We start from the raw sequence: 10,198 nt of genomic DNA, 5'->3' as shown, positions 1-10,198 counted from the left end.
TAACGATAGAGGGACTGACGATTAAGTGTAGTACTTTTGTGAAGGAGGTAGCTAGGAATAGCTTTATTCGCTTTTCCAGCTGCCACCTACCTAAATGGTTACTGAATATACCAGTCAGCCAATTTAGGCGACTGAAGCGCAATTGTACTGACCAGAGACAGTTTGAAGAAGAGGCTACTACACTTGGTCAACAGTTCCTAGATAGAGAATACCCAGACCAGACAGTGAAGAAAGCTTTAGAAAAGGTCAGAAATATGAACAGGCAGGACTTTTTTATCCCGAAATGTACATCCCCAACAGAGGAGATATTGAGGATGACACTACCCTATCATTCACAATATCGACAGGTAGAGAAAATTATCAGGAAGCACTGGTATCTTCTCTTGGATGACAAGATTATAGGGTCATCCCTCACTAGAGATCCAAGAATTACGTATCCGAGAGCCACTACGCTGGCAGCTAAGGTGGCACCAACATTGAAAAATAGTAAGAAAGGCCCAACCGAAGGCAATAGTTGGTTGACAATAGGGGGCTTCCACAGATGTGGTCCGTGTGGGAATTGCAAAGTGACGAACTTTGCCAGAAAAACCACAAGTGTCACCTCCACTCAGAATTCTTTTAGGATTGACATTAATGAATGTTTGACTTGTGATTCGACAGATGTCATCTACTTGCTACAGTGTGGTTGTCGTAAACAATATATAGGGAGGACCAAGAGGACATTAAAGAAAAGAGTGGCAGAACATCTGGCTAACATTAAAAAGGGTTATGTATTGCACTCCCTCTCGAAACACTTCAAGGACATACCGTATATGCCGGCGTATAAGACGACTTTCTAACACTAAAAATTATTTTCAAAAGTCGGGGGTCGTCTTATACGCCGGGTATACTCAGATCGATGGTATATTCTAACCCCCAGGTGTTCCCATGGTGACGGGGATGCTTGCCTGGGTGTTAGAATATACAGGGCCCCACCGCTCACTACATTTATTAACTGTAATCTGTAACTTTAACTTTAAATGAGCGCTCATGTCTTTACTATTGTACCTTACTCTCAGCTCCGCTAACAGGCAGTGCGGGCGGCGCTCACTCACTGACATCTGACGTTACGTGCCTGCTCCTTCCACTAGGCGGCGCAGGCGCGTGACGTCAGTGAGTGAGCGCCGCCCGCACTGCCTATTACCAGAGCTGAGAGTAAGGTACAATAGTAAAGACATGAGCGCTCATTTAAAGTTAAAGTTTACAGATTACAGTTAATAAATGTATACTCCTCTGGGCGTCGGGGAGGGGGATCTGTGGATGGCACTGTCATGGGAGGGAGATCTGTGGATGGCAGTGTTTAGGGGGGGATCTGTGGATGGCACTATTTGGAGGGTGGTCTGTGGATGGCACTGTTATGGGGAGGGGAATCTGTGGATGGCACTGTCATGGGGGGATCTGTGGATGACACTGTTATGGGGAGGGGGATCTGTGGATGGCACTGTCATGGGGGGATCTGTGGATGGCACTGTTATGGGTAGGGAGATCTGTGGATGGCACTGTTTAGGGGGGGATCTGTGGATGGCACTGTTATGGGGAGGGAGATCTGTGGATGGCACTGTCATGGGGGTGATCTGTGGATGACACTGTTATGGGTAGGGAGATCTGTGGATGGCACTGTTTGGGGGGGATCTGTGGATGGCACTGTTTAGGGGGATCTGTGGATGGCACTGTTTAGGGGGAGGGGGATCTGTGGATGGCACTGTCATGGGGTGGATCTGTGGATGACACATATAGCATAAGATGCTATATAGTGTCATCCATAGATCCCCCCCATAGCAGTGTCATCCACTGATCCCCCTCCCCATAACAGTGCCATCCACAGATCCCAGTCAGTTCCCTAGACTGGAGAAGATCGTCTTGAAGACAGGGAGGGCTGGGCATTCAGGGGTAGTCTTATACGGCGAGTATAGCCCAAACCCTATATTTTAAATGGAAAAGTTGGGGGTCGTCTTATACGCCCAGTCGTCTTATACGCCGACATATACGGTACATAATTGTGATCCTTCGTCCTTGACATTTTTTGCACTAGAAAAAGTCAAGAAACCATGGAGAGGTGGCAACCATGTGGCCGCTATGTCCAGGCAGGAATCCCGCCGTATTTTTGAGTTTGAATCCCTGATCCCCAGGGGCCTGAACGCAGAGTGGGAATTGTTTGGATTCCTTTGAGGGATGGGGGGTGAGCCGGGTGGTGATGCAGATTCAGAGTTTGGCTGTTTCCCAGCACTCTGTTCCTTCCTCACTTCCCTGCTCCCCTCCCCTTTTCCACTTATATGGGCCTTGTAGAAGAATGTGATAGTGATGTTTACTTCCCTTGATTATAATCTCTCCTGTGCATAATCTGATGAAAACTACCACCTGTGTATGCCTTTTTTAACTTTTTTATGATGTTTTTATGTGATTTTATCGTTTTTTGGAAAAAACGCACCAAAAACGCATTGAAAACGCACCCCACCGCATGTGCGTTTTCTGTGCGTTTTTTTTTCCATTTGGCATAATTATTACATTAGTACTGTCATTTATATGTTTTATCAGTCTATAAGATAAATTGTATATGATTAAACTGTTTTTTGGTGGTATTGATTGGGATACCATTTTATATATATTTGTAGTTTTCCCAAATAGATGATTTTTATGTAGGCATATTCTAGACGCGATGGTCGTCTTTTGCGCTTTTTTATGCGTTTATATTATTCTCATTTATGTCGACATTTCACTGCCATATCTATATGTATTTTAATATGTTCATTATCTATGATGCTAGTTTTGTAGGACTAGTTGTTTTATATGGTTTTGTGCACTGAATACAACTGGTTTTCATACCAGGTGCTCATGATTTTCTAATTAGAGCAGGCCCACCCATGGCTGGCTTTCTGGGAGGATATAAAAAGCTGCTTAGTGCTCACTGTCTTTACCACTGAGGAAGGGGGTGTATACCCTGAAACGCGTTTGGACAAGTCGGGACAGTGAGCCTTTTCCCCCAAGTACTACAAGTGACCGAGAAGAAATCACGTCGGTCGGGGTGATCTGCATAGCCAGTCTCGTATGAGGGGCTGCTTTCAAATTCAACTGGTTACGTTACTACAGCTCCAGCCGATGAGTCACGTGAGACGTCACGTTTAGACTCTACATCACGTGGGACGCCGCGTTTGATCGGCTGTTTACTGGATTCACCGCAGTAAGCTGAGTGAAGACACAGGGTAAGAGACGTTTTGCCACTTATTCGCTACAACATTCGAATAATTATACCTTTCTGGACTTGACACAATTGTTCATACTCCTAGTGTGGAGGTGTGAAGTTGGACAGTGTTGGATATTCATACCCTCCGTCTGAGCTATTTTTTGGAGCCTCATCTAGGTTGAATCAACCTGCTGGGACTGATTTACATTGTGGGGAGTGTCCCATGAACCTTTGAACCTTTATCACTATCTGGTTACTTTAGGGCCCTGCTCTCATTGATATATTCTATTGTGATATGATATTACGTTTGTATTTATGACCATCTGACGTATAGTGTGCTATTTTTATTTAAATTTTAATTAAATTTTTATCCTACACTACCGTCTCCTTTTCCTTTATACGGAGTGCCCCTCATCTTTATTGCCAAAATAGTGGCCCAGTCATCAAGTAGGGAGGGTGGGAACAGCTTGAGAAGTCTACAGAGTGGCCCTATGACATAGTGGTGAGGTGGCAGCAGCATCAGAAGAGTGGCAAGGTGACATAGTGTGGAGGTGGCAGCAGCATGAACAGGCCACAGAATGGCAAGGTGACATAGTGTGGAGGTGGCAGCAGCATGAGGAGACCACAGAGTGGCAAGGTGACATAGTGTGGAGGTGGCAGCAGCATGAGGAGGCCACAGAGTGGCACAATGACAGAGTGTGGAGGTGGCAGCAGCATGAGGAGACCACAGAGTTGCCCGATGACAGAGTCTGGAGGTGGCGGCAGCATCAGGAGGCCGCAGAGTGGCACAATGACAGAGTGTGGAGGTGGCTGCAGCATGAGGAGGCCACAGAGTGGCAAGCTGACATAGTGTGGAGGTGGCAGCAGCATGAGGAGACCAAAGAGTGGCACAATGACAGAGTCTGGAGGTGGCAGCAGTATTAGGAGACCACAGAGTGACACAATGACAGAGTCTGGAGGTGGTGGCAGCATGAGGAGACCACAGAGTGGCACAATAACAGAGTCTGGAGATGGTGGCAGCATCAGGAAGCCACAGAGTGGCACAATGACAGAGTCTGGAGGTGGCGGCAGCATCAGGAGACCACAGAGTGGCACAATGACAGAGTGTGGAGGTTGCAGCAGCATGAGGAGACCACAGAGTTGCCCGATGTCAGAGTCTGGAGGTGGCGGCAGCATGAGGACGCCACAGAGTGGCACAATGACAGAGTGTGGAGGTGGCAGCAGCATCAGAAGAGTGGCAAGGTGACATAGTGTGGAGGTGGCAGCAGCATGAGGAGACCACAGAGCGGCAAGGTGACATAGTGTGGAGGTGGCAGCAGCATGAATAGGCCACAGAATGGCAAGGTGACATAGTGTGGAGGTGGCAGCAGCATGAGGAGATCACAGAGTGGCAAGGTGACATAGTGTGGAGGTGGCAGCAGCATGAGGAGGCCACAGAGTGGCACAATGACAGAGTGTGGAGGTGGCAGCAGCATGAGGAGACCACAGAGTTGCCCGATGACAGAGTCTGGAGGTGGCGGCAGCATGAGGAGGCCACAGTGTCACAACCAGACAGCTGAGAAGCTCTGACAGGAGCCTTCCAGATCCTCCTCCTTGAGTTTCTTTGTTTTGGTTTCAGTTCCTCATCTCGTTAGTCTATCTCAGCTGTCATGCAGTTGGACTGATTGCTTCCCTTTAAGTTCCTCCCCATAATGCAGTAGTGTGCGGCTTATACAACTTCCTGGAGTGTGTGTGCATGCTGTTCCTATTTCCCAGTCCTCTGCAAGATAAGTGCTGTTCCTTTATTTGTGATTTTCTGTCTGCTGGATTTCAGGAGACCCTGACTCCCTCCGTGTCTAGTGTAGGGAGCCGGTGGTCATGTCCCCTCACTATTGTAGGGTCTTCAGGTATTAGATAGCCGAGGTACGTGGATATGCGCCCATCCACCTTTGGGGTGTTCGCATAGGCTGAGCAGTCAGGGAGAGTGGCAGGTCTTATGCAGGGGTCTCCCTTTTCTTCCTTAGTTGTGGATCCAGTGAGTCATTGATTATATTGCATTGTCTTGTTTCCTGTACACCATCCGTGACATTATAAGCCGCCAAAACCGTCTCAAGCATGGATCCGGTTTCACTTTTGGCTGAACGCTTCCAGGGTCTTTCATTGGAGGTAGCTGATCTCCGTAAGACTTTTTCTCAGTTTCAAGTGACCGGTTCAGCTTGCGTTCATGGAGTTTGTTCTGAGACTAAGATCTCGCTCCCGGATACGTTCTCCGGGGGTAGTGAGAATTTTGTGCGTTTTAAAGAGGCTTGCAAACTCCATTTTCGCCTTCTTCCCCATTCCTCTGGTGATGAGGAACGGAGGGTGGGGATCATTATATCGCTGCTCAGGGGTAACGCTCAGTCCTGGGCCTTTTCGCTGCCGGAGGGGGCACGGCCCCTCCGTTCAGTGGATGAATTCTTTTTAGCCCTGGGTCAGATATATGATGATCCGGATCGTATTGCTCTGGCTGAGTCTAGACTACGTCTGTTATGCCAGGGTAAACAATCCACAGAGATATACTGCTCAGAATTTCGGAGATGGGCAGCTGATACTGGTTGGAATGATGCTGCACTCCGAAGTCAATTTTGCCATGGTCTTTCAGAGGGATTGAAAGATGCATTTGCCTTTCATGAGAGGCCTATCTCCTTGGACTCTGCTATGTCTCAGGCCGTTCGTATTGACAGGCGTCTTAGAGAGAGAGGAGAGATCTCTCCTTCCTGTCATACTCGGTCCCGGGACAGTGCAGCGGTCTCATTCGGTGCACAGGGGTCTCAGTCACTGTCAGCCCCTTCTGAGCAGGAGCCCATGCAGCTGGGGTTGATTGCCTCTGACAATAGAAAATTCAGCCCGCATGGGAGGGTTTGTTTTTGTTGTGGAGGTATTAATCATTTGGCAAATGTTTGTCCCTCTAGGAGATTCAGGCAGTTTTCTGGGAGTAATAAAGAAACAAAAAGGAAAAAATCTTTTAAAAATGTTCCGTCTGTTACTATTGGCAGGGTTGAGGCGGAAATTGAAGGTTTTCCGTTTGCTTGTAGTTCCCGTTTTGTCCTGCCTGCTAGGGTGGCGCTAGAGAGCAAGAGCATTTTTTGTGAGATTTTTGTAGATAGTGGAGCAGCTGTCAATCTCATTGATAATCAATTTACAATAACTCATGGTTTCCAGGTATGCACTTTGGGAAAGGATATTCCTGTTTTTGCTATTGATTCCGCTCCACTTTCTCAGAAATCATTAAAGGGCATAGTTCAGAATATCCGCTTAATTGTGACTGATGCTCATGTTGAGGATGTGTCATGTTTCGTCCTTAGCGGTTTGCCTACTCCTCTAGTGTTGGGGCTACCCTGGCTCACTAAACATAACCCCACCATTGATTGGCAAGCGAGGCAAATAAATGGTTGGAGTGACTTTTGCAGAGAGAATTGCCTCATGACATCTGTTTCTGAGGTTTCTACTAAGACTGTACCACCTTTCCTCTCTGAATTTTCGGATGTCTTCTCTGAGAGTGGAGTTCAGGATTTGCCTCCGCACAGGGAGTACGATTGCCCTATTAATCTCATCCCAGGCGCCAAGCTGCCTAAATCTCGTTTATACAATCTTTCCCAACCTGAGAGGGTCGCTATGCGTGCTTATATCTCTGAGAGTCTGAGAAAAGGACACATACGACCCTCGAAGTCACCAGTTGCCGCTGGTTTTTTCTTTGTTAAGAAAAAAGATGGTTCTTTATGACCTTGCCTGGATTTCAGGGAGCTGAACAGTATCACTATTCGTGACCCTTATCCGCTTCCTCTGATCCCGGACCTGTTTAACCAGGTTGTTGGGGCTAAAGTCTTTTCCAAATTAGACCTAAGAGGGGCATACAACCTGGTCAGGGTCAGAGAAGGAGACGAATGGAAGACGGCTTTCAATACCCCTGAGGGCCATTTTGAGAATTTGGTTATGCCTTTTGGTTTGATGAATGCCCCAGCCGTTTTTCAGCATTTCGTGAACAGCATTTTTTATCATTTAATGGGAAAATTTGTATTAGTATATTTGGATGACATTTAGATTTTTTCTCCTGATTTCAAGACTCATAAGGAACACTTACGTCAGGTCTTGCTCATCCTGCGGGAGAATAAATTATACGTGAAACTGGAAAAATGTGTGTTTGCGGTTCCAGAAATTCAATTTCTGGGGTTTCTTCTCTCCGCTTCTGGTTTTCGCATGGACCCCGAGAAGGTCCGCGCTGTGCTTGAGTGGGAGCTTCCTGAGAATCAGAAGGCGCTGATGCGTTTTTTGGGCTTTGCCAATTATTACAGGAAATTTATTTTGAATTATTCCTCTGTTGTTAAACCACTCACTGATATGACCAGAAAGGGGGTAGATTTTTCTTCCTGGTCGGTAGAGGCGCGTAAGGCCTTTTCTAATATCAAGGAGAGTTTTGCTTCCGCTCCCATCCTGGTACAACCTGATATTTCGTTACCCTTCATAGTTGAGGTTGATGCTTCTGAGGTAGGGGTGGGTGCGGTCTTGTCTCAGGGTTCCTCTCCTGCCAAATGGCAACCGTGTGCCTTTTTCTCAAAGAAACTCTCCTCCGCAGAGAGAAATTATGATGTGGGAGATAGGGAATTGTTGGCCATCAAGTTGGCTTTTGAGGAATGGCGCCATTGGCTAGAGGGAGCCAGACACCCTATTACCGTGTTTACTGACCATAAAAATCTGGCCTACTTGGAGTCAGCCAAGCGTCTGAACCCGAGACAGGCCAGATGATCTTTGTTCTTTTCAAGGTTTAATTTTGTTGTCACGTTCCGCCCTGGGGTTAAGAATGTAAAGGCAGATGCCCTGTCACGTTGTTTTCCGGGAGGTGGGAATTTTGAAGACCTGGGTCCCATTTTGGCTGAAGGTGTGGTGGTCTCTGCTCTTTTTCCTGAATTGGAGGCAGAGGTGCAGGCAGCCCAGTCAGAGGCTCCTGATCTTTGTCCTCCTGGGAGGTTGTTTGTGCCTCTCGCTTTGAGACACAAGATTTTTAAGGAACACCACGATACGGTCCTTGCTGGGCACCCGGGGGCAAGAGCCACACTGGATCTCATCGCTCAGAGATTCTGGTGGCCTGCGCTTCGTAAGTCGGTTGAGGGTTTTGTGGCAGCTTGCGAGACTTGCGCTCGTGCCAAAGTCCCTCATTCACGGCCATCAGGTCCTCTCCTTCCCTTACCCATTCCTTCCCGTCCTTGGACACATCTGTCCATGGACTTCATAACGGACTTGCCTCGTTCCTCGGGGAAGACTGTGATTCTGGTGGTGGTGGACCGTTTTAGCAAAATGGTGCATTTCATCCCTTTTCCTGGTTTGCCCAATGCTAAGACGCTGGCGCAGGCATTTATTGACCACATTGTCAAATTGCATGGTATTCCTTCAGACATAGTCTCTGATAGGGGCACGCAGTTTGTTTCCAGATTCTGGAAGGCTTTCTGTTCTCGCTTGGGGGTTCGGTTGTCATTCTCTTCTGCTTTCCACCCGCAGTCGAAAGGCCAGACAGAGCGCGTCAATCAGAATCTGGAGACATATCTGCGCTGTTTTGTGGCGGAGAATCAGGAGGATTGTTGTTCTTTTTTGTCCCTTGCTGAGTTTGCTTTAAATAACCGTCGTCAGGAGTCCTCTGATAAGTCACCATTTTTTGGTGCATATGGGTTTCATCCGCAGTTTGGGACTTTCTCGGGAGAGGGGTCTTCTGGTTTACCAGATTCTCCTCGTCTTTGTCATCTATTTGGCAAAAGATTCAGGATAATCTAAAGAGCATGAGTGAGAGATATAAGCGTGTGGCAGATAAGAGACGTGTGCCTGGTCCGGACCTGAATGTTGGTGATCTGGTGTGGTTGTCTACCAAAAATATCAAATTGAAGGTTCCCTCCTGGAAGTTGGGTCCTAGGTTTATTGAGCCTTACAAGATCCTGTCTGTCATCAATCCTGTTGCCTACCGTCTTGATCTTCCTCAGACTTGGAAGATCCATAATGTTTTTCATAAGTCCTTATTGAAACCTTATGTTCAACCTATTGTACCCTCGCCTTTGCCTCCTCCTCCGATTATGGTTGATGGAAATCTTGAATTTCAGGTCTCTAGGATTGTGGATTCTCGTCTTGTCCGCGGTTCCCTCCAGTACCTCGTTCATTGGGAGGGTTATGGTCCTTAGGAGAGGATGTGGGTCCCAGTGACGGACATTAAGGCCACTCGTCTCATCAGGGCTTTCCATAGGTCCCATCCTGAGAAGGTGGGCTCTGAGTGTCCGGAGTCCACTCATAGAGGGAGGGGTACTGTCACAACCAGACAGCTGAGAAGCTCTGACAGGAGCCTTCCAGATCCTCCTCCTTGAGTTTCTTTGTTTTGGTTTCAGTTCCTCATCTCGTTAGTCTATCTCAGCTGTCATGTAGTTGGACTGATCGCTTCCCTTTAAGTTCCTCCCCATAATGCAGTAGTGTGCGGCTTATACAACTTCCTGGAGTGTGTGTGCATGCTGTTCCTATTTCCCAGTCCTCTGCAAGATAAGTGCTGGGGAGACCACAGAGTGGCAAGGTGACATAGTGTGGAGGTGGCAGCAGCATGAATAGGCCACAGAGTGGCAAGGTGACATAGTGTGAAGGTGGCAGCAGCATGAGGAGACCACAGAGTGGCAAGGTGACATAGTGTGGAGGTGGCAGCAGCATGAGGAGACCACAGATTTGCCCGATGACAGAGTCTGGAGGTGGCAGCAGCATCAGGAGGCCGCAGAGTGGCACAATGACAGAGTGTGGAGGTGGCTGCAGCATGAGGAGGCCACAGAGTGGCAAGCTGACATAGTGTGGAGGTGGCAGCAGCATGAGGAGACCAAAGAGTGGCACAATGACAGAGTCTGGAGGTGGCAGCAGTATTAGGAGACCACAGAGTGACACAATGACAGAGTCTGGAGGTGGTGGCAGCATGAGGAGACCACAGAGTGGCACAATAACAGAGTC

Source organism: Bufo bufo, chromosome 4, assembly GCF_905171765.1.
Source record: "Bufo bufo chromosome 4, aBufBuf1.1, whole genome shotgun sequence".
NCBI lineage: Eukaryota > Metazoa > Chordata > Amphibia > Anura > Bufonidae > Bufo > Bufo bufo.
This window is presented reverse-complemented; position numbering follows the sequence as displayed.